The following is a 16905-nucleotide window of genomic DNA, read 5'->3' on the forward strand; positions in this document are numbered from 1 at the left end:
CATGACTGACCCTTCATAATTTCTCACCTCCTAACCCAGTTCTTTGTCCTATTGTGAACTGGCACCAGCAGCAGTAGTGGGACTGAGCAGAGGAATTTGGGGTGATTGGGTTGGTTGGTGGGAGAGGGGATCTGGCTGCATAAATGGTGACATGTTCACGAAGAAGCCAGATCGGAGTTTTGAGCAGTTGCAGTGCATAGATAGCCTCCAAAGAGACATGTGAGGACTTGGTATAAGAAGCCGAGGGAGATTCAAAGCAAATAAACATACCTGCAAAATGTTCAACTGGGATCAATTCTACATACTGGAATGTTTTGGAACTGCCAGAAAACATATAAGCCATGCATTAAGTGTATGTGGGTAGTTATGAAGACAGTATAGACAGACTTCTTACAGCTTTAAAGGACCGGATTAGAGACTACTAGAGTATTGAAAGAAAGCCACAGACCCCACAAATAAACCTAGAACATGGCTTTCATAATGACTGTTGAAAGTATGGCCATGCCAGTGTTTGGAAGTATTCCACACATTTATGTGGTTCTCTTTCCTCTACAGACAGATTTGGGGTTAACTCTCTCCACTCATAGATCTGGCACATCTGAGAGTCCCGGATCATTTTCCAGAAGCCCAAAGCGGAAGCTCATTTGTGATCTCATTGATCTCACGGGGGCGATTGGCAAGGCTGGGATTTTTCTCACAAGGCGCTGGCGACACACTTGAACAAGACATTTCAAGACGTTTAAACCATCCCCTTGGTCTCTCCTGGTTTCTCCTGCTCACTCGCCTACTTGTGATGGAGGATGCTGTACCCAGGGCCTCTTCCTGCTGCCAGTGTGGGAACCAGGCTGCTCACGTGGGCCTAGAAGTCACTGAGCAAAATCCTCCTTTCATTCTAAACAGATCCTCATTGTGGAGAATCTCAGGTTCTCAGGTGAAACCAGCCGCCTCCGTAAATAGCTTCTGGGGAAAACTGCTTTTGTGGATGGAAGGAAGCAAGGCTGGCATGTGAGTTTTAACATCAACAATGATCTGCTCTCAGCTTTCACTGCTTTGTGGCGGAGGTTTCCGTGCTGTACGACCTGTGGCTGAGGAATTCCCTTTCAGTGCTGCTGGGAGTGAAAATAGACTAGAGCAGGGGGCTCTGACCCCCTCCCACTTTCTCATGGAGCAGCTCCACTTGCACCTCTGGAAAATCCTTTGTTTAAAAAAAAATTGCCAAGCTGGGCTTTGGTCAATGTGAAAAGAGACCAGCCATTTCTCAGGCACTAATTGTAGCCGGTTCAGATTCCTGCCCCTTCAGTCAGCCTTTGACACTGGGTGGGGAAGAAACGGGTTCAAAGTTGTTCATTTTCTTGTTTGTCTACTAGAAACTACTGGAAACTAAGAGTCCTACCCACAAACTGTTGTGCTGGCAGAAGTTCATTGTGTGGGAGTGAAGCTCTCGTTTCAGAACGCAGATTTATCTCTAAAGTTGTAACCCTTATACTGTAATTATCTGGAGGCGTAAGAAGGGAGATCAGCTGTGTGCTAGTAAATGTTTAACAGCTAAGTTTGGTGGGGGAGCCTTGGTGTGTAGCACTTGCTGATTGCTGTGGTGTAAATACTCCCACCCAGACTGATTTCAAGCTGACGACATCCCTCATTGCACAGTTGGGAGGAGACAAGCACCGTGCAGCACACCTTGACATCATCACACAGGTATGATAGACACAAGTAACCTCGAAGCAGAGATAATTCACTTGTAGTGAAATATTTAGAAAGGAATGAATTTTGAATATTTACCTTCATTCTTAATATAATTTATTTAATTGTAGTTTTATATTATTCAATTCCTCATAATGGTTGCATTTAATAATCAGTTTGCTGAATCTCTGAGAATTGCATAGTCTGCTCTCCTGAGCTGGTAGGTACTGTTCCACATGCTCCGGGACACCTCTAATGGAGATCCTCTTATGAAGTGACATGAGCCTTTGGGGTAAGCCTTAAGACACTTAGGTTTCCTTGGTTAGAAAACAGGAGACCTTCAGGGCTCCACTCCCTGGGACCATAGAACCAACAAATACATTTTAGCATGAGGGTGAATTTATACTTGGCCTGTTGCCACTTAAGAAAGTTGTAACAAGAAACTGTATCTCAAATCATGGAATGAACAATTCCAGCTGGCTAGTTCCTGGAATTTAAAACCAGCAATGGGAATGAAAGCAGAGCCTAGAAACATTTATTATTATTTTGTCCACTTATTACTTTACCACCAACTATTCTCTTTCTCTTTGTGGGATCTCCTAGTAAACTTGCTTCTAACGCTGAGAAAAGGCTGAATGTTGACCAGGATTTGCTTTTTCTCAATATGCTGAGAGGTCAGGAGAGTGGTTGGCTCTGAATTGAATCTCTAGCCTGAGGTGTTTTGCATTAGACCCATTGTTTATTCATGAGCTGTTGTTTTTTCAAAACTATAAAGTACATCTATTGCCTTAGGGAGACTACATTGCATAAACTTACTAAGCAGAACATCACGGGTCTCTTAAATTCTTAGATAATTGGAAAACAACCACCATTCTAGGCCAGACAGTGCAGACTGGGGGAGGGGGGTAACCTTGACATCATCACCCAGGTATAATTGCAGGTGTGCTCAGGTTTATTGTTATCCACACTCCTGCAAATGTCCTTTAAATTTCTTAGAGTTTATACTGTGGAAATCATGAAAAATTATTTTGTTGCGCTTCCTTTTCCCCCATTATGAAATTTCACTTTAAAATGTTTAGGTTGACCTTCAAATTCTACACCTCCATCCTATCCTCTGTAACTGTAGAAAACCTGGCAGTTAGGCAGCCCTGAATTATACATGAATACAAATAAGAAGTCAAAACTAAAAATACTTCCTTTAATAATAAAGGTTGAATTGTGCCTTTGGACAATAGCAATGTGTGACAGAGTGAAAAGTTGTATTAGTTTTTGTGTGTGTGTTTGCCAACTATTGAAACATGCACACTCAACCAAACTAAAGAATTTTTTGAAAAGGAAATCATCAAAGTGGACTCCAGAGTTCACAGAAACTAAAAGAAATCATCCAAGGGAAGATTTATGGTGAATGCTTATAAATACAGCATAGTAAGATGACCATGATTTTAATTTAAAAAAGGAATTTATATCTTTTTGGCCTGCCTTTGAAAATACTGTTCAGCTTTAGCAATCTGCTCCATAACTTCTTCCCTTAGAAGATTGTTTTAATGGAATTTATGTAATAGAATTAAAATCCATGTTCATTTTATACAGAAATATTGTTTATAACAGGCCTTATGTGTTTAATTGGTCTTGACAGTGACCTTTATGTGTAGGCCCCTGAGAGCAATTCTGAAATTGGCAGTAGAGTGAGAATCAGGCCCTAGAATCTAAGGCTTGGAAAGCATCTTAAGGCTCATTCTTGATAGCCTCCTGCAATGGTATCCACAGCAGGCCTCTGCCTGAGTGCTTAACCAGTCCAGGAATTACTTGGTGAATCTCAGATGTTGTTAGGTGGTAGAAAATAGGAAATAAAAATAAAATCTCAAGTCCTCCAACTCACCAAAAGGACCCTCTTGGCCATAGGGATTCCAAAGAAACCTTAAAAACTGAATTTCTGGCCACGAAGGGAAGGGAGCTCCCTTCCTCACTAACCACCATTAGGCTTTCTTTTATAAGGGTTAAACAGAAACCAGCCCTTTCAGAAAACTTGCTCCACCACTGATTTCAACCAACCGCCTAATGCTACCACGCCCTTTTGTGGTTTAACACAACTGACCAGCATTCCTTCCTGATAAGAGACGGTCTGGCCAGTCTCTGGAGGCTGCACACTGAGGGCCTGTCTGTCCTCCGCTCACCTTTTGATGTACAAGTCCTAATTTAACATTTGTACAGGGCCTAATTTAACATTTAAGTGTTAAGTCTCCACCCAAAAGTGAAAATGGGACACATGTAACATACATGTTAGCTTACTACACATGTGCATGCCCGCCTTCGTGACTATTCACAGCTCCTCTTAGCAGCTGTTGAATATGTATACTCAGCCAACATGTTCAGCATGAATTCCTGTCTCACCTTTCTTCCTTTGAAGTGCCTGCTTTTTTGCTTTAGCTGAAGGCTCCACTTCCTACCTGCAAGTTGTAATGCCCCCTTTTAGAAACTCTCCTTTCTAAATTTATAGGTTTTGTGACTTTTTTGGCTGACAAAAGCCATCCTTCAGACAAAAGCATTCTGCAAGAGCAAAAGATGAGGATATTTAGTGGCCACTATTTAATTCAGTATCATGTTTCTGAACAGTTCAAGCTAGCTATGTGTTAGATTGTTTATTACATATGTGTGTTCTTGCATTTTTTATCTTGTATCTTCTTTCTTTCACTATAATAAAAGTAATATGTGGTTAAAAGTTCAAACAATATAGAAATTTAAAGAATAATAAAGGAAACAACCCTTTACCAATCCTTCCTACCATTTTCATATATTCTTACAGACCATTTTCATAGTCTACATTTTATTTTGATTGCCCTACCATGCACATGTTGGACATGCATATCTGTTTTAGTGTATATACTGTAATGTCATAGATTTCTTGAGAAAATTTATACAAAAGTTAGTTCTACATGTACTGATATGGAATTATGTCCATGACAACTTTTTACAATTTTATTTTTTAACTTTTATAATTTTGTTTATAATTTATTTATGCAGATATTTAAATAGAAACATTTGATATCATACTATATATTTTGTTTCACAACTTTCTTTTTCAAAAAAATTAAAAATTAAAAATCAGAAATCTTTTAGAAGAGAGAATAAATATTCCAGAAATATACAATCTGTTAGTTAATCCAATTGAAAACTAAATTTAGCATCTTGACAGCCAAGAAAATAAGAAAACCATGACAAATTTTAAATTTCTCATTATGTGATAAGGCAAAGCCAACATGATTTCTGAAAAGAAACATTTTCTGACACTAAAATCTATGTAGAATATATTTAGATGCTCTTTATATACCTTCAGGTACATAAGAAAAATTATCAGACACTGCCTTTAACTGTGATTTTGCAAAAATAGAGAAATAGTCCATATAAGATTATATAACTTCTCCCCCACAACAACAGAAAAACACCATAAAAACCTCAAGACTTAATTAAGAAATTGCTTTAAGTAACAGTAGCTAATCTGGCAACTCAGGAAGAAGATGTGGACCTGGCAAAAATTGCAAAAGGAAACTGTGGGACTCCCAGCTTCTGCTTAGGATGCAGAAGTTGGAAAGGGCATCCAAACAACCACAACATCACAACACCAAGTAATCTACAAAAATTGCTTTTCTTAACCCTACCAGGAGGCTGAGGCTGCAGAACAGCCAAACTATTAATAACACAAACACTGAGGAATAATCCAGACACTAAGGTCACATACTGTATAGTTTCAGTTACATGAAATACTCAGAATAGGCACATCCATAGGGACAGAAAGCACATTGTCATTTGCCAGAGGCAGTGGGAGTGGGGAGTGGGAAGTGCCTGCTTAATGGGCACAGTATCTCCTTGGGGATGATGGAAATGTTTGGAACTAGATAGGGGCCATGGGTGCATAACACTGTGAATGTACTAGATGCCACTGAATTTTACCTTTTAAATGGTTAATTTTATTTTATGTGAATTTTACCTCTGTTAAAAAATTAAAAGTCAAATGAGAAGAGCCCCCAAGAAGAGATGGAATGTAAGTCCTTGCTTACCTGGGCAAAAGCAGATGGTCGTTAGACAAGCTAAAATGTTTGACAAAGCGCTAAAGGCCAAGGGACAGCTGGCTTCAGCTCAGAGAACCTGTGACAGTGGCAGACATGAGAGGAATTCACAGCCACCAGCCACTCTTCTCCAGAGACCTCACTGGGTGCTCACCAGAAAGATGGGGGGCAGGCTGAGAGGCATGAGAAAACTACCCCCATGGTGCAGCCTGGTGGAGGGAGCAGCAGCCTTGCAGACAAAGGCATGAAGCTCACCTGGGACCTTCCCTCCTGCCTCCAATACAGATCTTAACAGGAAGTAGAAATCAACAGCAGGACCACAGCTGTAAAACCACAAATGCTCAGAATTTAGATAATACACTTCTAAATGATCCATAGATCAAAGAGGAAGTCATAAGAAAAATCAGAGAATACTTTGAATGAAAATGAAAACCATATCAAAATTTGTATGATGCAGCTAAAATAGTGCTTAGAGGGGAAATCTATGGCATTAAATGCTCATATTAGATAATAAGAAATGTCTCATGTCAATGACTTAAGCTCACAGTTTAAGGAACTAGAGAAAGAAGAGAAAATTAAACCCAAAGCAAACAGAAGAAAAGCAATAACACGAACAGCAGAAATCAGTGAAATTAAGAATAGAAATACCACAGAGAAAAATCAATGAAACCAAAAGCTTATTCTTTAAAATAGTCAATACATATGTCAGACTGACAAGGACAAAAGAGAAGCAAAAATTAGCAATATTAGGAATTTTAACAAATATATTGAAAGATGGCTGCTCAAACCTCAGGCCACATATCCACCTTTGAAGAGGAAGTCCTCTGCCCAGTTGATCAGGAAGTGAATCTCATTGGTCATGATGAGCCTGTTTTGGGTCATGTGTCCACCCCTGAGCCAATCAATGATGCCAGAAATAGGAAGTGCTCATTGGCTTCCTCTAGGTACCACCTTCCAGTCCTGGAGTGTGGGACAGGGATGGCCTCATCTAAAATCTGTGACCTGAGAAGAGTAAAATATTAATAGATGTGGGCTCCGATGCAGCAGCAAGTAGCTCAGACACATGAAAATATAAACTCCCCATGAAAGGGCTAATAGCAGGCACACACTCTCTCAAAGCTACCAGTAAGAAGACTGGAGCATTCTCGGGAGCCTCCTGGCTCCATGGCAGTGTCAGGACAGGGAATGGTAACCCTTGTGCACCTCAATGCCCACAGCCCAGTCCTGGCGCTGCCATGCCATGCTTTGTCAATGCAGGACTGCCACACCTACCTTAGACTACTCTCTTAGCCCTGGAGGTACTGAGTTACCCCCGGAATCCAGGGATCCTGACTTTGCAACCCCTGGGGAGCAAGCCAGCAATGATGGCACATGGAAGAAGAAGGCAGGAAGAGACTTGGAATATTTCTTCCTATAGGCGTCCTCTTTTATTGTCTCTGTCCACTGTGTTGGTCCCAACCACCAACACAGATGGGTCTATAAAGGGAAACTTCAAAGGGCAATTGGACACCAAAAACAAGATGTCAAGTTGCCTTTTCAAATCTCTAAGTCTCTCCTTTACCAGGGACAAAGGAGAATGAGCAAGAGGGTCGTTTCCTCAGCTTCATTTATCAGGCTGTTGCCATGTGAACTGTTTTGTAATTAATATTTCCTTCCCTCCTTTATGGGGATATAACTGTGCTTCTCATCATCATTTTGGCTTCATTAGAAAGTGCAGCAGTTTACTTATTAAATGACACACAGTGTGTGGGATTCAAGTGTTAACCGTCAGAATAGACTTGATTTTGTTAAAAGCACTTTTTCACTTACGATATATAGAAAACCAGAATCTGGTTCAATAGCAAGAAATATAACACCTGGTTGATAATCTGAATTTTGAGTAACTTAGCTCAGTTTGGCACATATTTGGGTGGGCCTCTGGGCACCTTGAAATTGTTGCTATCAAAACATCAATAAATACCTATTTAAGGATAAACTCATTAGGAACTAACATGGCAAATGAGAATAGAAGGCATATTTACAGTGGTGGGTAAATCAATAAGCCAGTGCTTAAATGTATCCAATGCTCAATTGCTTTTTCTACCTCCAAAATAAACCTTTGAAGTGAAACATTTTAAATTAGAAAAATATCAACACAGGATGGCAGTTTGAAAAGAAGTCACGCGTCAACAGAAAGAAAGACAGGTTGCCAGCACTACTATTAAAGGACATCTTGACACTGCCGTTGCAAACAGGCAGGGTCAAATGGAGATACTAGTGATGCCCCAACTTCAGGGCCTGACAGTTGAGATCTTGCCTCATGGACAAGACAAGGGCCTCAGCCTCCTCTAGCCACAGCCAAGCACATGACCCGTTCCTTGAGTCTGGGAGGGACAGGCAGAAGGCAACATCATCCGTGTCATGGAACACACAGAGGGGAACCCAGCAAGTGCTCCACAGAACTCCTGCCAGTCTTCTGGCTTTTATAGAGCACGGGACATTGGGGTCCCACGACAGAGCTGAGGATCAAAAGCAGTGCTCACTCCCTGGGGGAGACCCTGCAAGCCAGAGAGCACTGGGTCTAACCAGGGCTTGGAATCCGTGGAGATGTAGCTCTCCATCCAGACTGCTCCCCCAGGTGTCGCTGGGGCTGGCACTCCTTGGTGGCCTGTGTCTGTACCCAAATGAAACTTCAGCCACCAAGTGTCTGGCTCATTATGTCAGTGGGAACTGGATTTCTGCTCTCCGTGACACAGGTTTTGCAACTTGTGATTCCAGTCCCAAGGACTGTGCAAACCTGGTGGCCAGGTGCCATCAGGTTCCAGCAGGGAGGTCAGGGCATCTGATGGAGACAGTCAGAGGTTCTTCTTCAGTCAAGGCCTCCGGGTCTCCCTCTAGGAACTACATCCTGGGTGCAGGACATCAGGAGATGTTTCCTGTGCAAGTCCTGAAATTTCTGGGCGTGCTGGTGAACCGGCCCTCCTCCCCGCCCTGGAGGAACTGAGAACTGAGCTGCTTGCTAGATCTGATCCACAGTCTGTGTTCCCGGCCCACGAGCTTTTAGCTTCAGCTCTGCGATGTTTCTCTATTGCCTCTTGGTATTTAATGTAGCAGGGGAGAAATTTTAGTCCAAACTACCTGACATTCATATCTTTGAGGGTAAGCTCAAAGGCAGTCTTTTGTTGTCTCTGAAATATAAAAAATTGCCAGCGTCGTCTTGATGCTCATCTCTGCTCACTGATGTTGCCTGGAGACTGAATCCCTCCTCTGGTGGTCAAGTCCATTTCCAGGTCAGGAGAGTTTTCTCTAATACTTTTCATTATTGCATCATACTCATTTCCAGGGTGGTCTTTGTCAGGAGCTGCGTTTATTCATGGATTGGGTCTCCTTGGTTAGTCCTCTGCTTCTATTCTCTTATTTTTCTCATCTTTTCAATCTCTTTGTTCATTTCCGCTGTGAACTTACAAGGTTGCTCAAGTTCATCTTCAGCTTTATGGATTTGATTTCCTTCCATGATGAGCCTGGTTTTTCTTCTCCTGGTGTGGATTTCATATCTGCCTCTGTTCTTTTTATCAATAAACTTGTTCCTAGGACTGTGCTCTCCTTGTATTGTATCAGTTGATGTCATCTTACTCCGGAGAACTAAATAAGAGCTGTGTCTTCTTGAGGCACATAGAGAATACTGAGTGGGTGTTTTCTAAACATGCCCTCTGTTTAGTAAAATGCATCTATTTCATGGGAGACCTTATCTCTGAGGGCAGAGAGCTAGGGTCAGGGGTCAGGGACCCAAAGGCCTTTAGGGCCAGGCAGGCAGCTGCAATGAGAAGTGCCACTGGGTGGAAGGACGGTCAGAGCTGCTCATCTGACTTGTCCACAGAAGCTGAAAATCCCAATTTCTAGGTGAAATGGGTTGGCTTGTCAATGTTAGGCCAACTCCAGGAAAGCCAAATGCAACGTGCTTCCTGGCTGGTATTCTGCCCTTGGCCTCTAGTTTTTAGCTAAGACTTAGCAAAAAAGCCTTTTCCTATGAGGTAAAACCTTTTGTGAGGTTACGTTTTGTCCCTTCCGACTCATGAAGTGAAGGAAGCTTTTCCAGGCCCCTTGATGGAAGGCAGGATACATAGGTGGGTTCCTACTCCCTATCCATCTGCCTGCAAGTGGAGGAGTGCTCCACGGGGCTCACTTAATAAGATGTTGCCTATAAAATAATAGCAGCAATAATGACAAGAATTGCGTCATGTACTGCACCTGCTAGGTGCCAGACAGGCTAAGTGCTGTGCGGATATGGCATCCTTTATGTAAAGCACTCAGCCGGTGTTTGAGACGTAGTAACGCCCAATAAATGTTCATGATTTTTGTGATTGTTACTATTGCTTTTCATATTTGGAAGCCACAGCCTGTGTTGCTGGGAGATGTGAATAGCACAGCTCCCAGGACACCCCAGGCCTGTGTCAGTGCTCACTCCTGCCTCTCGATTTTTGCTGTGATTAGCAGCATTTTCCCACCAGGTACTGAGGCCAGAGCACACACTCAAAGCAGAAGGGCAGCTTTTGACCAGTAGTAACAGTGGGTGCTATGCTGCAGGCTGTGCGTCAAGGCTTTCTAATTTTTGCAACAAACTTGCAAAGCCAGTGGTGGTATCTCATATTTACAGATGGAAAAACCTGAGATTTAGAGAGGTTAGATAAAAGACTTATAACTGGGGCTCCTGCCATTCCCACTGCCATTAGTGAACTCATTTCTTAATGGCGTGTCCCACCACCACTGTTTGCGCACAGAGGGGATCACTCTGGACTTCTCCATGTTCCCGGAGCCCCTCATACCAGCACATTTCTTACAGCGTTGGTGAGCTGTGTACCTTCTGGGCACCCTCTGGGGTACCTTTCTGGGCACACAGTACTCTGATAGGTTTTCTGGACTTATATGCTATAAACTCTTTAGCACATTCACTTCTCTGAGCCATTTTATCCTTTTTCTACCCTCTGCTACAGTAATTCTGATTTTTTTACCTAACTTATTGTAGACCACTTTTTTTTTAATGCTCCTAAAAGCCATCCAAGCAGCGTATTTTTACCATCCCTCAGAGTCCCTGGAATGGCATTGAATCCTGCATTTGTGGAGCATGCTGCCAGATCAACCAGCCCTTCCTCATGCAGCCTCACATTCCACCTCCTTGATCAGGAACCCCCGAATCTGTTCCTGTGGGTGCCTCCTAGCTGCTGCTGCCACCGCCGCCCAGGCCCTGCAGCTGCTGGGGGGCAGAGTCTCCTTCCTCTCCTATGCGACTGAGTGCCAGCCTCTCTTGTAGTCCTTAGAAAGAGGTTAGGCTGTTTCTGGCAGTCAGTTTCTTAGTGGATTTGTGATCCTTTCATGGCTTGTTTTTAAACTACTCTGGAAAGGGTCTAAAGAAGCTTTTATTCCAGGGCTAATTAGCCCCATTTTCAAAGGCACAGCCTCTCTGGGGTTTCCATGAGTGCAACAAAGTCTCTTCACTCTGGCTAGAGGAAACTTGAATGCTCCCAGGCGTTCAATAAGCTCTGGGAATTTTCTTATTACTCCTTGTAGATTGTTCTTTATTCAGAAATTGTTCTTGTCCAGCCTCATGGTTTTCACCCTATATACATGCAACTTGATTTTCAGACAAAGACTCAAGGGGACCCTGTTCAGGAAGAGTGCATAGCTTCTTCCTCTCAGCTGCTCTGACCCGCAAATTCTAGCTACTTTATAGTCCCTGAATTCCAGGCTCATGTGTCTTCAACTCAGTAAGAATGCCAGATTCGGGTGGGTTCCGCCTGTGAGTCGCAGTGCAGGGACCTGGGCCAGGGGATGGCTCATGTCCTTCCCCCCTTTCCTGCGTTGTCTGTTGTCCAGCGTCTGACAGCTGCGCTCGTCCCTGGGTCCAGGTCTCGGGTTGTCCACTGCAGGAGGGTGACCCTGGTTCACCTCCTCCCTATGGCCAGAAGCAGAAGTCTAGAGGTTTCCTTTTACATATTCTCACTGCATTTACTGATACAGGAGTGCTGTTGCCGTTTTAATGTTGATTTTGTATCTAGCAACATTGCCAAACTCTTGTGTTATTTTCATGGCTTGTCTGGACCTTCTCTTCAGTATTTTATGTAAAAAAACTATATCCACAAATAAAGGTGGTGTAATCTCTTCCTTTCCAACCCATATACATATTGCTTCTCTTCCTTTTCTTATTTCTTTAGCTAGTAAGTAGAGAACATTTTTGGTGAACATGGTAATAGAAGCCATCACTCCCTTGTTCTCAGCATGTCTGGAGACTAACCATTAGCATTTATGTTTGTGACAGGCTTTTAAAGTTTCTTCTTTTTCCCAATTCCATGAGAGTTTTCAAATCATAAATTGGTGTTGAATTTTGTGACTGACCTAGCTGTATCCATTGAGGATTTCCTTTGCTTTCTTCTTATTATTTCCTTAATATGGCATATTCCAATAACAGTTTTTGTGCTTTTGAAACATATATTCCTGGAATAAATATGCATTATTTTTAATGCAATATTGAGTTTGATTTGCCAAAATTTCATTTATGATTATTGCATCTATGTTGATAGACAAGACTGGTCTATATTTTCATTTTCTTCTGTTCCTCTACTCCAGTTTGGTAAAACCGGTATGTGCTAAACTTTTCTAATGGGCTAGGAGGCTTTTCTTCTTTTTTAAAATCTCTTAAACAGTTATTTAAGATAGTTATTTTTTAAAGGTTTGCCAAAAATGTACCATAAAGTATCCAACCCTGCTGTTTTTTTTAAGCAAGAATCTTTTGATTACAAATCAATTCATAGTTTTCAGTGTGTACTGTTTTAATATGAGTTCCTATTCCTTTGTGAATCGGTGTTACTGACCTGAAGCAAAACAAGCAGAATTGCCTCCAAAGCCCAGGTTGCCTAAGAGCAGACTGACTGAGCACCTGGTAGCTCTCCCTTCCCAGTGGGAGGGTCTGTGCTTGAAGTCAATCTCCCCATGCTTGGGGCTCCCTTTCCCGGTGGGGTGGTGTGAGGGCCAGCAAGCCACCAGATGCATCCCCCAAAACTCCTGTGCAGCCAGCCTGCATCCCCCAAGAGCCTGGCACCCAACACCTTTCTGTTTACACCGCACATCATGGGTGGCTTTTGCTCCTGCTCCATACAAGGTATCACAAGAACAGGCAGGTGCCCTCACTAAAACACGAACCCGCTGCTTGTCCAGAAGCATCAGCCTCCCCTACCCCTACCCCATGTGCAGCTCTGAGATGATGAGAGACCAGGGAACTGTGAGGCTTCTTTCTTTTCTGTGTTTTGTTTTTTTCTGAATTTTATTTTGTTTTAAAATTTTTAATTTAAGTTATTTTTAGGACACTGGAATGTGTCCTAAACCTTACATTTTAATTGTATTCTTCTAGAAATGTTTCCATTTTTACTAAGCTGACAAATTTGTTGGCATAAAGTTGCATAATAGCAGGCTCTTATGGTTTCTAAATAACTCTACCACGATGTTGTTATAGCCCCATTTTGATTCCTTGTCTCATGTTTGTGCCTCGTTTCTGCTGTTTTAGTGATCAGCGTTGTTTTACAGACTTTGTAACGAGCTGACTCTTGATTTTGCTGATCCTCTATTGTCTCTTTCCTTTTCATTTTACTAATATTTGCTTTTGCACTTGTTATTTCCTTGTTACTTTTTTAGGCTCAAATGTTTTTTTCTTTTTTTAACTTGGAATGAATTAACTCATTTGCTTAAAAATGCTGTTTTTAATAAATGCATTAAAGCTATAATTTAAATCCCAAGTACTCATTTAGCTATATTCTTCAAGTTTTGAGTATGTAGCATTTTTATGCTGTTCAGTTTTAGATAATCTGTAATTTTCATTGTGACTTCCTCCTTAATTTGTGAGTTATTAATAAATGAATTTTTAAGTGTCTCCATATCTGGAGAAGGGAAAGGACGGCCTAATGCATCATCTTTTCTTGTTGATTTTCAGCTTAATTGCATTATGCTTGGCAAACATCTGTATTTTATTGATTCCCTGAGATGTACTAAAAATTTCTTTGTAATTTAAGGCATGATCAATTTTTCTTGAAAAAAAATTCTATATTTGGGGGTAATAAGAGATTTTCTACTAATTTAAATTTTTTGGCTATTAATTTTTGTCTTGCATATTTGATATGTCAATTTCTAATACAGATGTGTCGAAATCTCAATGGTTTAAAATTCAGCATATTTTGAAGCAGTGTTATTATGGGCATACAAATACATGATTCTTCTGGTTGGATTGTTCCTTTTTGTAATATATAGTGTCCTTCTTTATCTCTACTAATGCTAGTTACCTTCAATTCTATTTTGTTTAATATTAGTATTGTTAGATTAATTTTTATTAGCATTTGTAAGGTATACTATTTCCTATCTTTTTTAATTGAAACTTTTCTATGCAGTTTTATGCTTTTCTGTGTGTAGTTTCTTACAAGTAGTGTTAGCTAGATGTTTAATTCTCTTACCTGATAGTCTCTGTATTTTTACTTGGTGAGTCTAGCCCATTTATATTTAGTGAGACTATAATATATTTAGACTCATTTCTCCCATCTTATGCATTTTCTACTTATCATCCTTTCTTTTTTCTTTTTTGTCCTTTTCCTCTTTTTGTTGAATTAATGAATTTTTCTGTATTCACCCTTCTCTTTTCTTTTATCCTCTGTTGATGAAGAAATCAAGATTATATTTTCACTGATTTAGCGGTTGCCATTGAAGTTTTTTCTAGCAAATTTTATGGTACTTACTATCTCTCTCCTCCCTCAAATTATGGCAAGAATTTTATTATGCTTCTACCCACTTCCTTACTTTCTGGCACTACAAGATACTCCAGGCTCATCTTATATATTTCCTGCTGCAGCCCTAGAAGCTTCTACTTTTTTATGGAGCCCTGGTTCCTTCTGTTGGAGAATGTTACTAGAAATCAAGATCTGGGGGCAAGGAGTGCTGTTAATACCTGACCTTGAATTGAAGTGATTGACAGCAATGGCATCCAGTCATAACTCTGTATTTAGTTTTAGTGCTTAAAAGACAGATGTCTCTCTCCCTTCTTTAGTAGCAACATTAAGCGGCAAGCTGGCACCATCTGAAGATGTAAGATTACCTACTAGGACTCAGTAGCTATTACATATTCCTGATGTTATAATAATGTAAAATTTATCTTTCTGAAAAAGACATTCTCAGTTCTTGGTAAAAATTGCTTGAGAACAATGGTTAACAGTCACAATTTGTTATTATCATTTTTGTCCTGAGAGAAGTGAAAATTGATGTTTAATGTAAGGTGAGTGATCTTGGACTAGGCAGAAAGCCAATCTGCGCAGGGCCCCCTGGAGCATGCATACCTTTGGTGGACATGTCAGGGCCCCTTCCTGTGCTGCTCCAGAGGAGGGGCAAGTGCAGCCAGGAGATGCTGGCTGGAAGAGACGGGAGCAGGTGGCAGCACAGCGTCAGGGAGAGGCTTGGAGAGCGAGCAGCCAGAGTGAGGCAGGGGACTTTCAGTAAAGTACGTGCGTGCACAGGGGACTTCTAGCCTACTTTCCCAGATGAAATTTAATACAGATGACAAGCTCATGCTGTTGTTCAGGTTGAGATGAGTACTGTGAGTGAAATGTGACTGTGCCTTTGACACCTGTTGTGGGAGGCAGCCTGAGCATGCCACAAGTCGCCCCCACGTTTCCTGGCATAAGGCACACAGCATCCACACTCTTAGGATGAGCAGCGTTTCTGACAACATACAGGCAAAGAACTCACAGAAGCCTCACTTCCACTGTTTCAATTCTGCCCTTGCTAGCTGCTGACAGAGGCCCCTGGGTCCACAGCCCTGCTGACTGCCACGGAGTTCTGCTGGGTCCAGGTCCACATAGCAGCTGCTGCTACTCACAGCAGGTGGGAGCTGAGGGGAAAGGGCTCAGCTCTGGTGTTTCCACTACCAGAGCAGACCACAGTTTTTTATGGATTTTTATAAAGGGCAACGTGTACAAAGGCAGAGAAGTAGAGATGTGCATATTCAGGGATGGGTTTTGCTCACCTGGCAGGCTCAAGACGCTGCATTTTTCCTACCTATGCCAGGTGAACGCTGGCACAGAGGGGCAAGTGCAGAGCAGGGCACTGCAGGAACTGTGCTGAGTGCTGCTGAGAAGGGCTCCTGCCCTGGGGCCGTGTGCCTGAGGCTGGGAAGGCAGGCTGCTGCCAGCTCCTTTATTGAGCCGGCTTAGTTCCTATCAGAGTCTGCCTCCAATGACACCATATGGTGCTCCTCCGCATTTTGTATAACACAGTAGCAAATTTTCAAATATCTTTAGCCAAGAGTCACACTTGTCTTCTTCCACGTTTAGGAACTACTAGAGAGCTATAATATGCATCACTACATAAGTATAGAGCTACATTGTAAACATGATTGCTGATGAAATACATAATAAAGCAGTGGTTCTCAAATGTGCTTGTGCATTAGACTCACCTGGGGAACTTGCTAACATTATTTTTCCCAAGTTTCTTTTAGTCCCTTCAAATTGGAATCTGGCAGGGAACTCAAGGACAGGGTTGCCATGCACAGTTAGGAAGTTTGTGCACTGCACAAAGGCATCTGACAGGGGAAGCCAATAAGGGCTAAAATCCACTTCATGCTTGGCTTACTATTAATATGTTCCCTGGCTTAGGGCTGAATTGACCAGAGGAAGGGACATTTTTGGGGATTTCTAACACATGCGGCGACTCTCTATGTATATGTGTTAACTGGCACCTTGCACAGGGTTGTATTTTAAAAAACAAACTCCCCTCTAAGTTGTATATTTTTGGTGAAATTTTTTCCTCATTTATTACATTTATAGAGTTTGTCTACTATGAATTCTCTGATGTCGAAAAAGAAGGGAATTACAGTTAAAGGTTTGGGTATCCCTGGGTACCTTTGGGCTATAAAGCCATGGTCAAGTTAATTGTATTAGTTAGAAAAGCCGTCCCGGGGGGAGATTCATAACAGACTGAAAAAATAAACCTGCCCTGCATTGTTGGATGATGTGTTTAATGAGATCTTTTCAATTTTACTTTTCCCAAAGGCTTTTTTTTTTGTAGTTTACAGAATGTGAAAAACCTCGAATTTTAAGAATATAGTTATTCAGTGACCATTCTCATACTTCAGTTAACAAAATTTTAATATCCT

At 41.7% G+C, this 16905-nt stretch overlaps 1 long non-coding RNA gene across 1 annotated transcript in view; it reads left to right on the plus strand.

Annotated features, from left to right (window-relative positions):
• The first annotated feature begins 605 nt into the window (after positions 1 to 605).
• The window catches only part of LOC123643647, a 31877-nt gene continuing 15577 nt past the window's right edge, over positions 606 to 16905 (plus strand). The window contains exons 1-2 of the long non-coding RNA XR_006736861.1: positions 606 to 1005; positions 1615 to 1698. This is a non-coding gene — a long non-coding RNA (uncharacterized LOC123643647). The remainder of the gene's footprint in view (positions 1006 to 1614; positions 1699 to 16905) is intronic.

This window comes from Lemur catta, chromosome 8 (assembly GCF_020740605.2).
Source record: "Lemur catta isolate mLemCat1 chromosome 8, mLemCat1.pri, whole genome shotgun sequence".
In the NCBI taxonomy this organism is placed as follows: Eukaryota; Metazoa; Chordata; class Mammalia; order Primates; family Lemuridae; genus Lemur; species Lemur catta.